This window comes from Hyla sarda, chromosome 4, assembly GCF_029499605.1.
Source record: "Hyla sarda isolate aHylSar1 chromosome 4, aHylSar1.hap1, whole genome shotgun sequence".
In the NCBI taxonomy this organism is placed as follows: Eukaryota; Metazoa; Chordata; class Amphibia; order Anura; family Hylidae; genus Hyla; species Hyla sarda.
The window spans coordinates 40,439,569-40,462,055 of record NC_079192.1 but is presented as its reverse complement, the minus strand read 5'-3'; the positions used below and the strand labels follow the sequence as shown (position 1 = coordinate 40,462,055).

General features: G+C 44.9%; 1 protein-coding gene and 7 non-coding genes across 8 annotated transcripts in view; 5 read left to right on the top strand and 3 right to left on the bottom strand.

Annotated features, from left to right (window-relative positions):
• Positions 1-22,487, bottom strand: part of CHCHD5 (coiled-coil-helix-coiled-coil-helix domain containing 5) — a 73,307-nt gene that overhangs the window by 3,496 nt on the left and 47,324 nt on the right. Inside the window, exon 6 of the transcript XR_008892182.1 lies at positions 2,720-2,848. The gene's annotated coding sequence lies outside the window, so the exon portion shown is untranslated. The remainder of the gene's footprint in view (positions 1-2,719; positions 2,849-22,487) is intronic.
• TRNAV-CAC (transfer RNA valine (anticodon CAC)) lies at positions 3,726-3,798 on the top strand. The gene has a single exon. It is a non-coding gene; the product is annotated as a tRNA-Val (tRNA).
• TRNAV-AAC (transfer RNA valine (anticodon AAC)) lies at positions 4,951-5,023 on the top strand. The gene has a single exon. It is a non-coding gene; the product is annotated as a tRNA-Val (tRNA).
• On the bottom strand, positions 7,087-7,158 carry TRNAH-GUG (transfer RNA histidin (anticodon GUG)). The gene has a single exon. It is a non-coding gene; the product is annotated as a tRNA-His (tRNA).
• Positions 11,262-11,334, top strand: TRNAV-CAC (transfer RNA valine (anticodon CAC)). Its single transcript has one exon. It is a non-coding gene; the product is annotated as a tRNA-Val (tRNA).
• TRNAV-AAC (transfer RNA valine (anticodon AAC)) lies at positions 15,428-15,500 on the top strand. Its single transcript has one exon. It is a non-coding gene; the product is annotated as a tRNA-Val (tRNA).
• On the bottom strand, positions 16,487-16,558 carry TRNAH-GUG (transfer RNA histidin (anticodon GUG)). The gene has a single exon. It is a non-coding gene; the product is annotated as a tRNA-His (tRNA).
• Positions 20,997-21,069, top strand: TRNAV-CAC (transfer RNA valine (anticodon CAC)). The gene has a single exon. It is a non-coding gene; the product is annotated as a tRNA-Val (tRNA).

Here is a 22,487-nt window from a genome sequence, read left to right as displayed (position 1 = left end):
AAACCAAACCAATAAGTCTAGGTTTACATGACATTAATGCTACTGTTAGTTGTATCCATCAGTATCCTACCAAAAACAGAATACTGATATATACTATAAATGGGAGCAGGAGACTCCATTGAATTGAATGGCCCAAACAGAGTCACTTGGTGACTCTGGGTAATTGAAATCAATGGGGTCTCCTGCTCCCATTTATAGTATACGTCAGTATCCGGTTTTTGGCGGGAGCCGATGTTTACAACTAACAGTAACAATAACGTGATGTAAACCTAGCCAGATATTGTTTGCTTCATATATTTTTGTGGTGTCCTGGTACAGGACCTCATTCTGTCCCTGTCTTAAGTCCCCTCAATTTGAGTCCCCCCATTCCACAGGGCTCTCCTGCAGGGCTTACCCTTTACTCTCCTCGTATAATGCATTATAAAGGTATAGTGTATATTGGTCGTTATATATAAAGTTATGTACAAAGTTGTATAAATGTATAGGACCTACCCGGGTCATATGATAATGTCATGTGAGGTACCCAGAGTTCTCTGGGTTCAGAACCTACAGGCTTGACAACCAATGGGATTAGTCCAGCCCCCCTAGTATATGCAGTCACTAAATTCTCTCTCTTCCTGCTCTTGAGACCTGGACACTAAAGAAGCACAATCAGCACATCTCAATTCATCTTACCTGGGCCAAAGCCTAAAGAACCAGCAGCCACTAAAACTGTGAGTTATAAATCTCTATCTACAAATTCTTTGTGACTACTATTAAACTCAAATCCTATAATTAGTAGCACAGTGGCCTGCTTAACCCTTTAAGGACGCAGCCCATTTGGGCCTTAAGGACGCAGACAATTACATTTTTACGTTTTTGTTTTTTCCTCCTCGCCTTCAAAAAATCAGAACTCTTTTATATTTTCATCCACAGACTAGTATGAGGGCATGTTTTTTGCGTGACCAGTTTTCTGTTGCGCTTAAAAAAAATCGCAAACTTTTTAACCAAATTAGTATGTTTAAAAATGCCCCTATTTTGAAGACCTATAACTTTTTCATTTTTCCGTATAAGCGGCGGTATAAGGGCTAATTTTTTGCGCCGTGATCTGTACTTTTTATTGATACCATATTTGCTTATATAGAACTTTTAATCCATTTTTTATAACATTTTTTGGGAATAAAATGTTATAAAAGAGCATCTATTTTGGACTTTCTTTTATTTTTACGTTCACGTCGTTCACCGTACGGTATCATTAACATTTTATTTTAATATTTGGGATATTTATACACGCGGCGATACCAAATATGTATATAAATTTTTTTTAAACACTTTTTGGGGGTGAAATAGGGAAAATTGGACAATTTACGATTTTATTGGGGGAGGGGTTTTTCAAATTTTTTTACTTTATGTTTTTACTTTTTTTACTTTTATTTTTACACTTTAATAGTCCCCATAGGGGACTATTTATAGCAATCACTCGATTGCTAAACCTGTTCAGTGTTATGTATAGGACATAGCACTGATCAGTATTATCGGTCATCTTCTGCTCTGGTCTGCGGGAAGGCAGATCAGAGCAGAAGACTCCCGGAAGGCAGTGGAGGCAAGTGAGGGGACCTCCATCTGCCGTGTTGGATGATCGGATCGCCGCGGCAGCGCTGCTGGCCATGCGATCATCCATTTAAGTGACCGCGATGCTGCAGATGCCATGATCTGTATTGATCACGGCATCTGAGGGGTTAATGGTGGACATCCGCGGGATCGCCGGTGTCCGCCATCACGGGCGGGTTCCTGGCTGCGATCAGCAGCTAGGACCTGCCGAGCATGATCCGGGCATCGCTCCGATGCTCGCGATTATGCTTAGGACATAAATGTACATCCTGGTGCGTTAAGTACCACCGCACCAGGACGTACATTTACGGCGCTAGTCCCAGCCAAGCCTGTGAGGAACCTGCATCCCGGTTACCTCAAGAGAAACTGTTTAATTGTAAAGACTGTTTGCACAAGAAGTTAAGTAAAAGCATTGTTGTAGCACCTACTATTTTAAGATATTTGTCAAAAATAAATCTCAACAGTTTAAGACTCACAAAATTGAGTTTTTGAGGGAATTTAGAAGAAATCAGATTTTTGCTGAATCTATTTTCCCTTCTATAGTAATATTTAGGTGTAAGTATGTGATCTCTCCAGTCTTACCTCTGGGAACCCCCCCCCCCCACTGATCACGAGAATGGGGCACCGTGTCCTCCATGTGAATGGCGGGGGGGGGGGGGGGGGTGATGGAACATGTATGCTGCTGTCATCACACACTATAAATTATGCCACTTTTTGCCTTTTTCACAAGACACAGGGATGATAAGTATTCCCCTTAATTTTAATACTGGAAAAAAATCTGGAAAAAACAAAAACATATAAAGGAACCCCACACCCTGATTGTTTAACCAACACTGAATTTCCGGCTTTAGGTCCCGCGTTCGGGTTTCATTGCAGGACCTAAAGGGTTAATTGCTGTGCAGCGGCGATCACTGCTGAAGGCTACTAGCTTCGGCCCCTGGTTGTTGATTCCAGCCGGGGGTCGCACGGTACGGAGCGGGATGACGTCACAATTCTGCTCTGTAGCTGCCCCCCTTTGCCATGGCTTACCCATATGTCCTGTGGAGGGAAGGGGTTAACCTTTCCTGGTAAATTTCATCCTGTAACTCATGTACTAATTTAGTTATATGTACTAGTCTAGTTTACTTACGTCTGTAATCTGGCGTCTCCATGAACATCACAGCTAGACCCCCGTCCAGTCCATATGGGCAGAATGACACCAACATGGCAGCTTCTGTAGTGTGGTGGTTATCACATTCGCCAAACACGTGAAACGTCCCTGGAATGAAACCGGGCAGAAATATATATTTATTTTTATCCAAGGCAAATGAGTGACAGAAGTCTACGCTGCTATGTGAAAGATGTCATCTCAAAATTACAACTTATCTTCCATACAAAGAACAGGCGGTAAGTGGAGATATGAAAACTTCTATAAACTTGTTTCCAGTCCGATCTTTTAGAATTACCTGTCAGATTACATTCTGTCTGTATAAATTTGTCCCAAATCCAAATTGGCCTGAAAAGTTGTGTATGACAATGTAAAGTCTCACAGCTTTCAAGTGTTATATCTATATCCTCTGCATGGTAGAGTACAGTATGATACATGATAGTCAATGCAGGAGATATACGGCTATGTAGGCCTAGTTATGGCGCCCAATATTATGAAATATTCGTCAAATCTTTCAAAATCCAAAAAAGATATCTGATCACTACAGTTTGACTGCTACGAACCCCCTCACGGATCAGAATGGAGGTACTTGAGACAAGATAAGCGTTTACACTCACAAAACCAGTCACGTGTCCTATTATAACACACTAGGCCACATTCACACATAGTAAAAATATTCTTCTTTGGTAAAAATAAATAATTGTCAGGAAAGAAACTGTCAGATTTAGTAATATGTTCTATTGTTATCAATGGAAAATCAGCCGTTAGTGCACATCTTAGGGGAAAAATGGGTATTAAATTAATAAACATGTTCTGTAGTTTTGGCCCCATGACTATGAAATAGTAATAAGAAAATCAGCTAATAAAAACATAAAGAAAATGGCCAGATTTTTTTTTTTTTTTTAAAGAAAGCCTTATAGGGATTACCGACCACACTTACTTCTGTCCCTCCAGCACACACATTTGGGTCACCAACAGACAGCAGGAAGTTTCTGTAGTGTAGTGGTTATCACGTTCGCCTCACACGCGAAAGGTCCCCGGTTCGAAACCGGGCAGAAACAACTTTTATTTTTTCTTTGCATTTTCTGTCACTTCATTCTGATCTCTTTTCTTACCAAGTAGCAGCTACTACTGTCATCTTCTGTCCCTGAAGGGATTGCAAAAGGGTAATTTGAATAGCTAATAAAATTACTAAATATTCCTCATTCTCATCTCTAGATGAAGAGGTTTTTTATCCACACGATAGGAAGGTCATCAATGGTTTGTTTTGTAACCTCTATAAGTGAACGTTCACACGTGCAGATCTTTTGCGCTGCGGAAAATCTACCATGGCTAAAACTCACAGCGGGAAACTGGCAAAAGATTCGACCATGTGAACATAACCTACAGAAATTACAATTATTGTAAAATATTTGGTGGTGTTAACCTTTAAATGGACAATAAATGGAGAGAATGACTGTAGTTTTCTTCTATGGACAAAATACAGGAAGTCAAGACAAAACTCCTGTCTCTGTGGACAATTGTTTTCCTCTCATGTCTCCTTATGAAACACTGAGGTGTAAATAGTCGCACTAATAGCTTTTCGTGGTGTTAACTATATTATATGGAATGTTGGAGTTTCCAGCAGAAGTCCATGGGTTGCCGGACAAAAGTAGATACTTATCGGGGTGCCAGCCGGGGTGAATGAAATAGCGGAAATCACTTGTGAATAGATAGAGACAGCAGAACTTTTATTAGGTTACACTTGACACATTTCGAGGGGCATCTGCTCTCTTCCTCAGGTCATCAGGTATGGCAAATTTAGAAGTATATATATATATATATATATATATATATATATATATATATATCTTACTGATGTACAGACTACATGATATAACCTCTGTGGTTTTTTTCTACATATAATTTGATGCTATCCCGGTAAAACAAAAACATATATAGGGAAACATTAACATCCTGATCGGTAACCTTGGGCTATATGGGTAAAACAAGAATAATTTAAAGAGAAAAATGTTGAACTTCCTCCCTTATTCTGCTACACACAGCCCAGAGAAGTTCAGTGTGAGATGAGCTATGATTGTCTAAGGCTGGACAAAGTACATTCGAAAGATTTTTTATTTGCCATAAGGAGAACAATAGCAAAACATTTTATGGAGAGTTCCCATTTCCGTCACTGTCCCAGTCCATATGCATGGAAAGTTCAACACATGGCAGTTTCTGTAGTGTAGTGGTTATCACGTTCGCCTAACACGCGAAAGGTCCCCGGTTTGAAACCGGGCAGAAACACCTTTTATTCTTTCTTTGCATTTTCTGTCACTTTATTCTGATCTCTTTTCTTACCAAGTAGCAGCTACTAATGTCATCTGAGTGACAGAGGCAGATGCTGCTAGATGTCATCCCAAAATTACAACTTGTATCCTATGCAGAGAACAGATGAGGGTGGGTTCACACCACGTTTTTGCAATACATTTTTTTTATCAGGTTTTTGATAAAAAAACGGATTCCTCAAAAGCTGACTAAACTGTATCAAAACATGTACAAAGTTTTATCTGTACACGGTTTGAAAAATGATGTCCGGTAGCATACGTTTTTTAAGAAAAAAAACGCATACGTTTTGAACTTTCACTCCATTATGAATAAAGTTTCACTTGTTTAATTGAAATTCCAAGAAAAAAAACTGTGCATGCGCAGTACTACGTTAGCCGCGCGCAAGGCTTTTAAATCTGTTCCCGTACCCTGAGAGCTGACAGGGACTAGCGGTGTCACAAGAATGCCGAGCGCGGCTCTGTTCCCCGTCCCTGTCAGCTCTCAGGGTACGGGAACAGATTTAAAAGCCTTGCGCGCGGCTAATGTAGTACTGCAGATAGCGTAGGGCTAACGTAGGCAGCGCTATGAGCCTAGCATTAGCCCTACGCTATTTGCATAGTACTGCGCATGCGCAGTACTACGTTAGCTGCACGCGAGGCTTTTAAATCTGTTCCCGTACCCTGAGAGCTGCCAGGGACGGGCAACAGAGCCGCGCTCGCGCTCGGCATTCTTGTGACACCGCTAGTGGGCACAGGGACCCTGCTAGCGGTGATGGTAGCGATGGCGCACGCGGGGGGCACATTTGACACCGCCCAGCACTAGCAGCCCCTACTGTGCGCTCAGCCAATCAGGGCTGAGCGCATAATAACATTATGAATATTTATAAGATGGGAGGAGAGGGGCCGGCATGACAAGCGGCACTGGGAGTGAAGCAATCCCCCGGCGCATTATGGGCATTTGTGACATAGCGTCGACCAAGATGGCGGCTCCATAGAGAATAATAGGTCGACGCTACACGCGTTAGGGGACCAGGAGATGACTTCCGCTGGCGGCATAGCGGAGAAACGGGACCAGTCAGGTAATGGATCCCATTTAGAAACTTATATAACTTGTGATATTATTACATTTGGGCTCTAATTTGCTAGCGCTGGAGTTGTCCTTTAAGAGTATTAGATTACAAGACAGCGTCCTTCCACACTGCTTGGGTTCACACCTTGTCGCATCCCGTGTGTTCTGTCCCCAATGGACTTGTTGCCTCCAATATTTCAGCACAAAGAACTGTAAGAATACGTTTACAAGGTAAAAATTTTCGCAAAATGTCCGCTCGAAAACACGGTGGCCATTCCCAATATAAATTCTGATAGTGTTGGGACTGCTCAGATGGGATTCCCCCAAAACAATCATGTTCCTTCTTTCAGCAAAGACCGGAATCAGAATATCCCGGCCAAAACATCTGCTGAGGAAATTTCCCAATGCAGCAGAATCCCATTGAAAACAATTCTACTAAACGGATCATACTAACAAACGGATGCAAACTGATGCTATATAAGTGGCATACTTTTGCATCAGTTTTTAACCCATTTGTATCCCTTATTGTCCGTTTTTATTTTTGTCTGGCTATTTCCCGGTTGCTCACACCTCTTCTGAGCAGGTTTAGAAGTAATAATGGATCAAAACGGATTGGAAAAAATGGATGCAAATGAGCAAGACATTACAGTCTCAACCGTTTGCCATAGACTTCAATAATAAATTTATTATATCCGCTTCTCTTCCGGGTTTTTTTTTAACGAAAAAAATACTGTATTCCCCATCTTTTCACCTGTCAGAAAAAAGGAATAGAAACCAAACGGGTGCAAATGGATGACAAAGGAATGTAAAACAATCCTACTGACATCAATGGGATCCATTTACAACCGTTTGCAAAAAGCTTGAAAGGATTTAAGAACGATGATGAAATAACGGGGACAGACGTCAATGAGAACGAGCCTTTACTGATTTATTTACATTATAGACAAAGGAAAAATATAAATAAAAAGTAAAAGTGCCATGACCCGGATTCGAACCGGGGTTGCTGCGGCCACAACGCAGAGTACTAACCACTATACGATCACGGCTGGCTGCTGGAGACCACACGATTGTAAGGTTCTTCTAGCGACCTAAATCCAGGTCTGGTCCAGGGGTCAAATCCTGGGGGAAAAGTGTGGGAGCTCATCCAAGATTACCACTCAAGGGCTGCTAATAGGAACAGTGTTCCTGCTGTGGAAAAAGTGCAGGAACGTTGTTCCCATGCGTTCCTGCAAGACTAGAGCCCTGGTCTGGTCATAGTGGATATTGGCATGCTGGCTGCTGATTTAACCCTATGTGGTCTACAGTGAAAACAAGATGGGCATGGTCATTCTTCCGGCTGTGGAAAGTGTGGACAGTGCAGCGGATCTCATTGACAGCAATGGGATGGATTTACAACCGTCTGCAAATGGCTTGAACAGATTTAAGAAGGGGCAGGAAATAATGCAGGAGTTTGTGTTTAATGTATCATATATATGGTGAGCAGGGGCGGACAAACCATATGTGCAGCAGGTTCAACTGCACAAGGGCCCAGCAAGTAAGGGGGCCCACCGCCAGTGGCATAGCTATAGAGGTATCTGTACGCTGGGCCCGGGCCTTGAGAGGGAGCGCCCCCCTCCCCCGTTAGTGTAACTGTCGCTTTAAGAGCAGAGGGGCTGGTGGGAGTAGACGAGCCCCGCACAGGCAGGAAGTCAGCTCCAAGACTTCTGCATCAGGCCGTGCTTCATCCCCCGATAACTTCATGAGGAACAACTGCCTCAGCTCCTCTTCATCCCCGGCATCATGTGGCCCCTGTCTCGGATTACACTGCATCCCCGGTGAGTTGAGGGCCGTGGGCTGTGTGAACAGTAGGTAACTTTATAAAGATGAGCGGGTTAGGGCTTTGCAAGTTTGCAGTGTTTCTCAACAAAAGTGCCTACAAGTTGTAAGACTACAACTCCCAGTATGCCAGGACAGCCTTTGTGTGTGTGTATGGCTCCCCATAGCAAGAGTCCCTAGGACGTAAGGGTCCATGTTGTATAGTCGACCCCTTGTCACCTCTATTCCATCTAGTAAAACAAGTAACTTATGCAAGGTTTATGTAAATATAGTTATATAAATGTAAATTAATAGTTAACCAGGACCTGCGGGTCACGTGACTAGGTGAACTCTATGGTATTTCTGCTTGAGGACCTGTGGAGGTCCCTATGACGTATGCAATCCCATCATTCTGTGTACGAGTGAATGACAGGTATTCGGACCAATCAGTTTCACCCCGCCCCTGCCCATATAAGGGAGCGGCGGCCATTATTCTCTCTCTTGTTCCTGGGTTGTCAACCGAGAAGGACCTGCGCAGCTATTCTCGCAGTGAGTTAGGCCTGAGCCTTGCGGAGACGGCTGATCAATACTAAATCGAGAGTGTATCAATTCCCAGACACTCTGCAGCATCACCGGACCTAATCTAACCCCTAAATCCGGACGGATCTGCAATATCTACCCTAAATTCAGAGACTTTCTAAATACCTCAAGGTCCGCAACAACTGTCAGTCACTGAGCAATATGAGGACTGTTATATTAGACTGTTACTGTGCCTTGGATGTACCGTAAGCACTTAAGTAAAGTTGTTCAAGTTCAATCTCATTGTGGACCTTCAGTCATTTCATGCACCTATCGTTACTGGGAAGGGCGGCGATAGGCCGGAGAATTACCTCAGCATACTAGCCCACAGCCTGGCGTCACGAACATTAACCCCTCATATACTGATACAACATCCCCACTACTATAAACCCCCCAAGGGCTACCACACTATGATATATGGATATATAGATAGATAGGTAGACTGGGCATAGATCAGTGTATCCCTACCATGGTGCCTCCAGCTGTTGCAAAACTACAGTCCAGACATGCTGGGAGTTGTAGTTTTGCAACAGCTGGAGACACCCTGGTTGGAAAACACTGATCTATGTCCTATCTATGTATCTATCTCATATCTATCTATTTATCTATCTCATATGTTTCTATCTCATATGTGTCTATCTCATATCTATCTATCTACCTAAATTATAGGAGCAGGGGGTTAATGGAAGCAGGGGGGAGGGTTGTAATGAAAGCTGGGGGGGGGGGGGTTTAATGGAAATGGGTGTGTGTGTAATGGAAGCGCAGGGGGAGAGAATTGAAAGAGTGGTAGGATGGGGTGAATGGAACGAGCAGGGGGGAGGGGTAATGGAAGCAGGGGGGTTAAGGGAAGTGGGGGGTGTATGTGTAATGAAAACATGGGTAGGGGGTTAATGGAAGCAGGGGAGGGGGTTACTGGAAGCAGGGGGGGGGGGGTTTAATGGAATGAGGGGCAGGATGGGGTGAGTGAAAGAAGCATACTTGTATATATGTATGTAGTGAACGCGTATATGTATGTAATCAATGTGTATACGTATGAGGGCATTCATGTAGATAATATGTATAAGTACATCCATGTAGTGAATATGTATATAGTGATCGTGTATATGTATATAGTGAATATGTATATGTATATAGTGATCGTGTATATGTATATAGTGAATATGTATATGTATATAGTGATCGTGTATATGTATATAGTGAATATGTATATGTATATAGTGAATGTGTATATGTATATAGTGAATATGTATATGTATATAGTGAATATGTATGTAGTGAATATGTATATGTATATAGTGAATGTGTATATGTATGTAGTGAACGTGTATATGTATATAGTGATCGTGTATATGTATATAGTGAATATGTATATGTATATAGTGATCGTGTATATGTATATAGTGAATATGTATATGTATATAGTGAATGTGTATATGTATATAGTGAATATGTATATGTATATAGTGAATATGTATATGTATATAGTGAATATGTATGTAGTGAATATGTATATGTATGTAGTGAATATGAATATGTACATTTGCATATTAACAATCCTGATCTTTATGGGACAATGCAGCAAAAAGCTTTTTATTTTTTATTTTTCATGTTGTGAACACAGCCTTAATCTTTACAACACTGTTTTCCAACCAGGGGGCCTCCAGATGTGTTGCAAAACTACAAAATCCAGCATGCCCAGACAGCCAATGGCTGTCCGGGCATGCTGGGGGTTGTAATTTTGCAACATCTGGAGGGCTACAGTTTAGAGACCACTGTATAGCAGTCTCCAAACTGTAGCCCTCCAGATGTTGCTAGGCAACAACTCACCATCTTCCGTAGTCTGCAACAGGGAGCCGTACCTCATCGCCGCCCGCCGCGGGTAAGTGACCGCTGGTCACATCACAGTTTGCCCGTTCTGCCCGAACTACCATGGGTGGGCAGAATGGGGGAACCGACCTTTAACCCCTGCCTCCCCCGATCTGCTATTGGTCGGTTGCTTCTGACCAACCAATAGCAGGGATAGGAGGAGTGGCACCCCTGTCACCACACTCCTATCCTTTCACGGGGATTGTGGGTGTCTTTGACAGTCCCCATCCTCCTTATTTTCCAGGTCACCGGAGACCTATATGACCCGGAATCGCGGCAGATCGGCGGTCTGAATTGACCAGCGATTTGCAGGGATTGCCGACATGTGGGGGGGGGGGGGGGTTGTTTTGGTGTCTCAGAACCCCCCCCTGGAGTTTGCACAGGGTGTCGTCTGAATGATTTCAGCAGGCATCCCGGTCCGCACCGCCCCCCTCCCGGAGACCGGAATTCTCAGGGGCATACAGGTACGCCCTTTGTCCTTAAAGATGTTCTCCGGTGCTTAAACATCTTATCCCCTATCCAAAGGATAGGGGATAAGATGCCTGATCGCGGGAGTCCCGCCGCTGGGGCCCCCTGGGATCATGCACGAGGCACCCGTTTGTAATCATTCCCTGGAGCGTGTTCGCTCCGGGACTGATTACTGGCGACTACAGGGCGGGCGGCGTGTGACGTCACGCCTGCGTCGGCGTGTAACGTCACGCTTCGCCCCTCAATGCAAGCCTACGGGAGGGGGCGTGATAGCATCTTATCCCCTATCCTTTGGATAGGGGATAAGATGTTTAAGCACCGGAGAACCCCTTTAAGTACCCTTGGTTCCTAAGTGGTTAAAGAGAGCCTCATAGGGATTACCGACCACACTTACTTCTGTCCCTCCAGCACACACATTTGGGTCACCAACAGACATCAGGAAGTTTCTGTAGTGTAGTGGTTATCACGTTCGCCTCACACGCGAAAGGTCCCCGGTTCGAAACCGGGCAGAAACAACTTTTATTCTTTCTTTGCATTTTCTGTCACTTCATTCTGATCTCTTTTCTTACCAAGTAGCAGCTACTACTGTCATCTTCTGTCCCTGAAGGGATTGCAAAAGGGTCATTTGAATAGCTAATAAAATTCCTAAATGTTCCTCATTCTCATCTCTAGATGAAGAGGTTTTTCATCCACAGGATAGGAAGGCCATCAATGGTTTGTTTTCCCCTGAAAAACCTCTATAAGCGAACGTTCACACGTGCAGATCTTTTGCGCTGCGGGAAACTGGAAAAAGACTCGACCATGTGAACATAACCTACAGAAATACCAATTATTGAAAAACATTTGGTGGTGTTAACCTTTAAATGGACAATAAATGGAGAGAATGACTGTAGTTTTCTTTTATGGACAAAATACAGGAAGTCAAGACAAAACTCCTGTCTCTGTGGACAATTGTTTTCCTCTCATGTCTCCTTATGAAACACTGAGGTGTAAATAGTCGCACTAATAGCTTTTCGTGGTGTTAACTATATTATATGGAATGTTGGAGTTTCCAGCAGAAGTCCATGGGTTGCCGGACAAAAGTAGATACTTATCGGGGTGCCAGCCGGGGGGGAATGAAATAGCGGAAATCACTTGTGAATAGATAGAGACAGCAGAACTTTTATTGGGTTACACCTGACACATTTCAAGGGGCATCTGCCCTCTTCCTCAGGTCATTGGATATGGCAACTTAAGAGGTATATATTTATATATTCACAGTCATGGCCGTAAATGTTGGCACCTCTGAAATTTTTCTGGAAAATTAGAAGATTACTAGAAGTATTTCTCACAGAAAAGGATTGCAGTAACACGTGTTTTGCTATACACATGTTTATTTCCTTTGTGTGTATTGGAACTAAACCAAAAAAGGGAGGGAAAAAGCAAATTGGACATAATGTCACCAAACTCCAAAAATGGGCTGGACAAAATTATTGGTACCCTTTCAAAATTATATAAAAATAAGATTGTTTCAAGCATGTGATGCTCCTTTAAACTCACCTGGGGCAAGATACAGGTGTGGGCAATATAAAAATCACACCTGAAAGCAGATAAAAAGGAGAGAAGTTCACTTAGTCTTTGCATTATGTGTCTGTGTGTGCCACACTAAGCATGGACAACAGGAAGAGGAGAAGAGTACTGAGGATTTGAGAACAGAAATTGTGGAAAAATATCAACAATCTCAAGGTTACAAGTCCATCTCCAGTGCCTTTGTCCACAGTGCGCAACATTATCAAGAAGTTTTCAACCCACAGCACTGTAGCTAATGTCCCTGGGCATGGACGGAAGAGAGAAATTGATGAAAGGTGTCAATGAAGGATAGTCCGGATGGTGGATAAGCAGCCCCAAACAAGCTCCCAAGATATTGAAGCTGTCCTGCAGGCTCAGAGAGCATCAGTGTCAGCGCAAACTATCCGTCGACATTTTAATTAAATTAAATGCTATGGCAGTAGACCCAGGAGGACCCCACTGCTGACACAGAGACATTAAAAACCAAGACTACATTTTGGCAAAGTGAACTTGAGTAAGCCAAAATCCTTCCGGGAAAACGTCTTGTGGACAGATGAGACCAAGATAGAGCTTTTAGGTCAGGGGTCCTCAAACTACGGCCCGCGGGCCACATGCGGCCCGCCGCTGCCTGGGAGATCCCTGTGTCCCGAAAGTTGTTTTCGGGACACAGGGATGCGCTCTCAGATACCCCGCGTTTACTTTAAAAACACAGGGGCCGCCGGGAAGGTGGCACACGCAGGGACATCACTGACGCCGTGCGTGCGCCCATAGCAACGGAGTGCGGAGTAGCGGGGCAGCGATGAGGACGTGCACTGGCCAGCTAGGTAAGTGTTACCAGTGGCACGTCAGCTTCGGTGCTCCGACCACCGCTCCTTCGGTCCCGGGACTTACTGCTATGTCCGGACCGGAGGAGCGGTGGTCGGAGCACTGAAGTGGAGCAGGACACAGGCATACAGCCTCCAGCCATACACTGTATGGCTGGAGGCTGTATGTCTGTGGGGGAACATACTGGACCTAATTTGGGGAACTATACTGCACCTAATTTGGGGAACTATACTGCACCTAATTTGGGGAACTATACTGCACCTAATGTGGGGAACTGTACTGCACCTAATGTGGGGGAACCATACTGCACCTAATGTGGGGGAACATGCTGCACCTAATGTGGGGAGCTATACTGCACCTAATTTGGGGATCTATGCTGCCCCTAATGTGGGGGAACATTATACTGCAACTAATGTGGGGAGCTATACTGCACCTAATGTGGGGGAACATTATACTGCACCTAATGTGGGGGAACATTATACTGCACCTAATGTGGGGGAACATTATACTGCACCTAATGTGGGGGAACATGCTGCACCTAATGTGGGGAGCTATACTGCACCTAATGTAGGGGAACATTATACTGCACCTAATGTGGGGGAACATTATACCGCACCTAATGTGGGAGAACATTATACCGCACCTAATGTGGGGGAACATTATACCGCACCTAATGTGGGGGAACATTATACCGCACCTAATGTGGGGGAACATTATACCGCACCTAATGTGGGGGAACATTATACTGCACCTAATGTGGGGGGGGGGGGAACATTATACTGCACCTAATGTGGGGGAACTGTACTGCACCTAATGTGGGGAAATTGTACTGCACCTAATGTGGAGGGACTATACTGCACCTAATGTGGTTGAATTGTACTGCACCTAATGTGGGGGAATTGTACTGCACCTAATGTGGGGGAATTGTACCGCACCTAATGTGGGGGAACTGTACTGCCAACCCTAATGTGTGGGAACTGTACTGCCAACCCTAATTTGTGGGAACTACAACCTAATGTGGGGATCTACACTGCCAACCTAATGTGGGGGGAACTGTGCTGCCTACTTAAAGTGGTAGTCCACTAATAAGATATATAAGTGTGCATAGGAATTTGTTCATGTTTTGATATCTATAGTCCGGCCCTCCAACGGTCTGAGGGACCGTGAACTGGCCCCCCGTTTAAAAAGTTTGAGGACCCCTGTTTTAGGTAAAGCACATAATTCTACTGTTTACCGAAAACGTAATGAGGCCTACAAAGAAAAGAACACAGTACCTACAGTGAAATATGGTGGAGGTCAATGATATTTTGGGGTTGTTTTGCTGCCTCTGGCACTGGGTGCCTTGAATGTGTACAAGGCATCATGAAATCTGAGGATTACCAACGGATTTTGGGTTTGCACTGTACAGCCCAGTGTCAGAAAGCTGGGTTTGCGTCCGAGATCTTGGGTCTTCCCGCAGGACATTGACCCCAAACATACATCAAAAAGCACCAGAAATGGATGGCAACAAAGCGCTGGAGAGTTCTGAAGTGGCAGCAATAAGTCCAGATCTAAATCCCATTGAACACCTGTGGAGAAATCTTAAAATTGCTGTTGGGAAAAGGCGCCTTCCAATAAGAGAGACCTGGAGCAGTTTGCAAAGGAAGAGTGGTCCAACATTCCGGCTGAGAGGTGTAAGTAGCTTATTGATGGTTATAGGAAGCGACTGATTTCAGTTATTTTTTTCCAAAGAGTGTGCATCCAAATATTAGGTTAAAGGTGCCAATAATTTTGTCCAGCCCATTTTTGGAGTTTGGTGACATTATGTCCAACTAGTTTGTTAAAGCATAAATTTCAAGATTACCTCTCATGATCTTGATAAATGTTATAATCCTCCCAGTTCACTGCCCCCATCATGATAAACCACCCCCTGCCTTTATTTTTATTATTATTTAGTTTTCTACCTTGATATTGCTCTGTATTTTCTGCTCAGTCAGATTCACAGACTGGGAAGGGGCGTTACCCAGCAGCCGTGACATCATCTGAAGCCATACAGGGGAGAACTTCCTCCCTCACTCTGCTACACACAGCCCAGAGCAGTTCAATGTGAGATGAGCTATGATTGGCTAAGGCTGGACAAAGTACATTAGAAAGATTTTTTATTTACCATAAGGAGAACAATAGCAAAAATTATTTTATTGAGAGTGCCCATTTCAGTCATTGGGACAATATGAATGGGCAGTTTAACACATGGCAGTTTCTGTAGTGTAGTGGTTATCACGTTCGCCTAACACGCGAAAGGTCCCCGGTTCGAGACCGGGCAGAAACACTTTTTTTTTTTCTAGGCGCATGAGTGACAGAGGCAGATGCTGCTAGATGTCATCCCAAAATTACAACTTGTCTCCTGTACAGAGAACAGATGAGACAAGTTCAGAAATATTCCAGATCCGCATTAAGAGTATTAGACAGATTACAAGACAGCGACCTTCCACACTGCTTGGGTTCACACCTTGTCACATCCCGTGTGTTCTGTCCCCAATGGACTTGTTGCCTCCAATGTTTCAGCACAAAGAACTGTAAGGCTATGTTCACATGGTAAAAATTTTCACAAAATGTCCGGCCGGAAAACACGGTGACCAATCCCAATATAAATTCTGTTAATGTTGGAAGCAATGCATTTCTGAGGGGATTCCGCCAAAACAATCATGTTCCATGTTCCTTCTTTCGACAAAGACCGGAATCAGAATGTCCCGGCCGAAACATCTGCTGAGGAAATTTCCCAATGCAGCAGAATCCCATTGAAAACAATTCTACTAAACGGATCATACTAACAAACGGATACAAACTGATGCTATATAAGTGGCATACTTTTGCATCAGTTTTTAACCCATTTGTTTCCCTTATTGTCCATATTTATTTTTGTCTGGCTATTTCCCGGTTGCTCACACCTCTTCTGAGCAGGTTTAGAAGTAATAATGGACCAAATGGATTGGAAAAAATGGATGCAAACGAGCAAGACATTACAGTCTCAACCGTTTGCCATAGACTTCAATATTAAATTTATTATATCCGCTTCTCTTCCGGTTTTTTTTTTTACGAAAAAAGGAATAGAAACCAAACGGGTGCAAATGGATGACAAAGGAATGTAAAACAATCCTACTGACATCAATGGGATCCATTCACAACCGTTTGCAAAAAGCTTGAAAGGATTTAAGATCGATGATGAAATAACGGGGACAGACGTCAATGAGAACGAGCCTTTACTGATTTATTTGCATTTTAGACCAAGGAAAAATTATAAATAAAAACTAAAAGTGCCGTGACCCGGATTCGAACCGGGGTTGCTGCGGCCACAACGCAGAGTACTAACCACTATACGATCACGGCTGGCTGCTGGAGACCACACGATTGTAAGGTTCTTCTAGTGACCTAAATCCAGGTCTGGTCCAGGGGTCAAATCCTGGGGGAAAAGTGTGGGAGCTCATCCAAGATTACCACTCAAGGGCTGCTAATAGGAACAGTGTTCCTGCTGTGGAAAAAGTGCCGGAACGTTGTTCCCATGCGTTCCTGCAAGACTAGTGCCCTGGTCTGGTCATAGTGGATATTGGCATGCTGGCTGCTGATTTAACCCTATGTGGTCTACAGTGAAAACAAGATGGGCATGGTCATTCTTCCGGCTGTGGAAAGTGTGGACAGTGCAGCGGATCTCATTGACAGCAATGGGATGGATTTACAACCGTCTGCAAATGGCTTGAACAGATTTAAGAAGGGGCAGGAAATAATGCAGGAGTTTGTGTTCAATGTATCATATATATGGTGAGCAGGGGCGGACAAACCATATGTGCAGCAGGTTCAACTGCACAAGGGCCCAGCAAGTAAGGGGGCCCACCGCCAGTGGCATAGCTATAGAGGTATCTGTACGCTGGGCCCGGGCCTTGAGAGGGAGCGCCCCCCTCCCCCGTTAGTGTAACTGTCGCTTTAAGAGCAGAGGGGCTGGTGGGAGTAGACGTCCCCCGCACAGGCAGGAAGTCAGCTCCAAGCCTTCTGCATCAGGCCGTGCTTCATCCCCCGATAACTTCATGAGGAACAACTACCTCAGCTCCTCTTCATCCCCGGCATCATGTGGCCCCTGTCTCGGATTACACTGCATCCCCGGTGAGTTGAGGGCCGTGGGCTGTGTGAACAGTAGGTAACTTTATAAAGATGAGCGGGTTAGGGCTTTGCAAGTTTGCAGTGTTTCTCAACAAAAGTGCCTACAAGTTGTAAGACTACAACTCCCAGCATGCCAGGACAGCCTTTGGCTCTCCAGGCATGCTGGGAGTTGTAGTTTTGCAACAGCTGGAGACACACTGGTTGGTAAACACTGTTGTGGTGTCCCGGTACCGCATCCTATGCGGTCCCTTTATGTGTATGGCTCCCCATATCCAGAGTCCCTAGGACGTAGGGGTCCATGTTGTATAGTCGACCCCTTGTCACCTCTATTCCATCTAGTAAAACCAGTAACTTATGCAAGGTTTATGTAAATATAGTTATATAAATGTAAATTAATAGTTAACCAGGACCTGCGGGTCACGTGACTAGGTGAACTCTATGGTATTTCTGCTTGAGGACCTGTGGAGGTCCCTATGACGTATGCAATCCCATCATTCTGTGTACGAGTGAATGACAGGTATTCGGACCAATCAGTTTCACCCCGCCCCTGCCCATATAAGGGAGCGGCGGCCATTATTCTCTCTCTTGTTCCTGGGCTGTCAACCGAGAAGGACCTGCGCAGCTATTCTCGCAGTGAGTTAGGCCTGAGCCTTGCGGCGACGGCTGATCAATACTAAATTGAGAGTGTATCAATCCTCAGACACTCTGCAGCATCACCGGACCTAATCTAACCCCTAAATCTGGACGGATCTGCAATATCTACCCTAAATTCAGAGACTTTCTAAATACCTCAAGGTCCGCAACGACTGTCAGTCACTGAGCAATATGAGGACTGTTATATTAGACTGTTACTGTGCCTTGGATGTACCGTAAGCACTTAAGTAAAGTTATTCAAGTTCAAGTTAAATCTCCTTGTGGACCTTCAGTCATTTCATGCACCTATCGTTACTGGGAAGGGCGGCGATAGGCCGGAGAATTACCTGAGCATACTAGCCCTCAGCCTGGCGTCACGAACTATAGGGTTAACATTAACCCCTCATATACCGATACAACATCCCCACTACTATACACCCCCCAAGGGCTACCACACTGTGATATATAGATAGATAGGTAGACTGGGCATAGATCAGTGTTTCCCTACCATGGTGCCTCCAGCTGTTACAAAACTACAGTCCAGACATGCTGGGAGTTGTAGTTTTGCAATATCTGGAGACACCCTGGTTGGAAAACACTGATCTATGTCCTATCTATGTATCTATCTCATATCTATCTATTTATCTATCCCATATCTATCTATCTCATAAGTATCTATCTACTATCTATCTATCTACCTAAATTATAGGAGCAGGGGGTTAATGGAAGCAGGGGGGGGGGGTTGTAATGAAAGCAGGGGGGGAGTTTAATGGAAATGGGTGTGTGTGTGTGTGTGTGTGTGTGTAATAGAAGCACAGGGGGAGAGAATGGAAAGAATGGCAGGATGGGGTGAATGGAACGAGCAGGGGGGGTTAATGGAAGCAGGGGGGTTAAGGGAAGTGGGGGTGTATGTGTAATGGAAGCATGGGGAAGGGGTTAATGGAAGCAGGGGAGGGGGTTACTGGAAGCAGGGGCGGTGAATGAAAGAAGCAGGGGGGTTAATGGAAGCGCAGTGGGGGGAATGGAAGCACAGGGGGAGGAAGGAGGGGCAGGATGGGGTGAATGGAAGGAGCAGGAGGGGTTAATGGGTGCAGGGGGTTAGTGGAAGCATGGGGGTGAATGGAAGGAGGGGCAGGATGGGGAGAATGGAAGGAGCAGGGGGTAATGGAAGTAATGGAAGTGGGGGGTGAATGGAAGCAGGAGGAGTGAATGGAAGAAAGAGCAGTGGGGTCAATGGAAGCAGTGAGGGGGGGGGGGAATAGAAGTGGAGGGTGAATGGAAGGAGGGGCAGGATGAGATGAATGCAAGGAGCAGGGGGTTAATGAAAGCAGGGGGGGGTAATGAGAGTGGGGGGGGGGGGGGGTTCCTGAACAATAGACATATGGGGGGGGGGGGGCAGGCACATTCTTTGCACAGGGGCCCTATATATATATATATATATATATATATATATATATATGTGTAGTAAACTTGTATATGTATGTAATCAATGTGTATACGTATGAGGGCATTCATGTAGATAATATGTATAAGTACATCCATGTAGTGAATATGTATATAGTGAATATGTATATAGTGAAGGTGTATATGTATATAGTGAATATGTATATGTACGTTTGCATATTAACAATCCTGATCTTTATGGGACAATGCAGCAAAAAACTTTTTATTTTTTATTTTTCATGTTGTGAACACAGCCTTAATCTTTACAACACTGTTTTCCAACCAGGGGGCCTCCAGATGTGTTGCAAAACTACAACCCCCACCATGCCCGGACAGCCAATGGCTGTCCGGGCATGCTGGGGGTTGTAGTTTTGCAACATCTGGAGGGCTACAGTTTAGAGACCACTGTATAGCAGTCTCCAAACTGTAGCCCTCCAGATGTTGCTAGGCAACCACTCACCATCTTCCGTAGTCTGCAACAGGGAGCCGCACCTCCTCGCCGCGGGTAAGTGACCGCTGGTCACATCACGGTTCCCCCGTTCTGCCCGAACTACCATGGGTGGGCAGAATGGGGGAACCAACCTTTAACCCCTTCCTCCCCCGATCTGCTATTGGTCGGTCGCTTCTGACTGACCAATAGCAGAGATAGGAGGAGTGGCACCCCTGCCACCACACTCCTATCCTTTCACGGGGATTGTGGGTGTCTTTGACAGTCCCCATCCTCCTTATTTTCCAGGTCACCGGAGACCTATATGACCCGGAATCGCGGCAGATCGGCGGTCTGAATTGACAAGCGATTTGCAGCGATCGTTGACATGAGGGGGGCTTGTTTTGGTGTCTCAAACCCCCCCCCTGGAGTTTGCACGGGGTGCCTGCTGAATGAGTTCAGCAGGCATCCCGGTCCGCACCGCCCCCCTCCCGGTGACCGGAATTCTCACGGCCATACAGGTACGCCCTTTGTCCTTAAAGGGGTTCTCCGGTGCTTAAACATCTTATCCCCTATCCAAAGGATAGGGGATAAGATGCCTGATTGCGGGAGTCCCGCCTCTGGGGACCCCCGGGATCATGCACGCGGCACCCCGTTTGTAATCAGTCCCCGGAGCGTGTTCGCTCTGGGACTGATTACTGGCGACTACAGGGCGGGCGACGTGTGACGTCACGCCTGCGCCGGCGTGTGACGTCATGGCTCCGCCCCTCAATGCAAGCCTACGGGAGGGGGCTTGATAGCTATCACGCCCCCTCCCGTAGGTTTGCATTGCAGGGCGGAGCGTGACGTCACACGCCTGCGCAGGATTGACGTCACACGCCGCCCGCCCTGTAGTCGCCGGTGATCAGTCCCGGAGCGTACACGCTCCGGGGACTGATTACAAACGGGGTGCAGCGTGCATGATCCCGGGGGTCCCCAGCGGCAGGACTCCCGCGATCAGGCATCTTATCCCCTATGCTTTGGATAGGGGATAAGATGTTTAAGCACCGGAGAACCCCTTTAAGTACCCTTGGTCCCTAAGTGGTTAAAGAGAGCCTCATAGGGATTACCAACCACACTTACTTCTGTCCCTCCAGCACACCCATTTGGGTCACCAACAGATAGCAGGAAGTTTCTGTAGTGTAGTGGTTATCGCGTTCGCCTCACACGCGAAGGGTCCCCGGTTCGAAACCGGGCAGAAACAACTTTTATTCTTTCTTTGCATTTTCTGTCACTTCCTTCTGTTCTCTTTTCTTACCAAGTAGCAGCTACTACTGTCATCTTCTGCCCCTGAAGGGATTGCAAAAGCGTCATTTGAATAGCTAATAAAATTGCTAAATGTTTCTCATTCTCATCTCTAGATGAAGAGGTTTTTCATCCACAGGATAGGAAGGTCATCAATGGTTTGTTTTTAGTTTTTCCCTGAAAAACCTCTATAAGCGAACGTTCACACTTACAGATCTTTTGCGGTGCGGGAAACTGGAAAAAGATTCGACCATGTGAACATAACCTACAGAAATGACAATTACTGAAAAACATTTGGTGGTGTTAACCTTTAAATGGACAATAAATGGAGAGAATGACTGTAGTTTTCTTCTATGGACAAAATACAGGGAGTCAAGACAAAACTCCTGTCTCTGTGGACAATTATTTTCCTCTCATGTCTCCTCATGAAACACGGAGGTGTAAATAGTCGCACTAATAGCTTTTCGTGGTGTTAACTATATTATATGGAATGTTGGAGTTTCCAGCAGAAGTCCATGGGTTGCCGGACAAAAGTAGATACTTATCGGGGTGCCAGCCGGGGGTGAATGAAATAGCGGAAATCACTTGTGAATAGATAGAGACAGCAGAGCTTATATTGGGTTACACTGGACACATTTCGAGGGGCATCTGCCCTCTTCCTCAGGTCATTGGATATGGCAACTTAAGAGGTATATATTTATATATACACAGTCATGGCTGTAAATGTTGGCACCTCTGAAATTTTTCTGGAAAATTAGAAGATTACTAGAAGTATGTCTCACAGAAAAGGATTGCAGTAACACATGCTTTGCTATACACATGTTTATTTCCTTTGTGTGTATTGGAACTAAACCATAAAAAGGGAGAAAAAAAGCAAATTGGACATAATGTCACACCAAACTCCAAAAATGGTCTGGACAAAATTTCTGGCACCCTTTCAAAATTATATAAAAATAAGATTGTTTCAAGCATGTGATGCTCCTTTAAACTCACCTGGGGCAAGATACAGGTGTGGGCAATATAAAAATCACACCTGAAAGCAGATAAAAAGGAGAGAAGTTCACTTAGTCTTTGCATTATGTGTCTGTGTGTGCCACACTAAGCATGGACAACAGGAAGAGGAGAAGAGTACTGAGGATTTGAGAACAGAAATTGTGGAAAAATATCAACAATCTCAAGGTTACAAGTCCATCTCCAGAGATCTAGATTTGCCTTTGTCCACAGTGCGCAACATTATCAAGAAGTTTTCAACCCACAGCACTGTAGCTAATGTCCCTGGGCATGGACGGAAGAGAGAAATTGATGAAAGGTGTCAATGAAGGATAGTCCGGATGGTGGATAAGCAGCCCCAAACAAGCTCCCAAGATATTCAAGCTG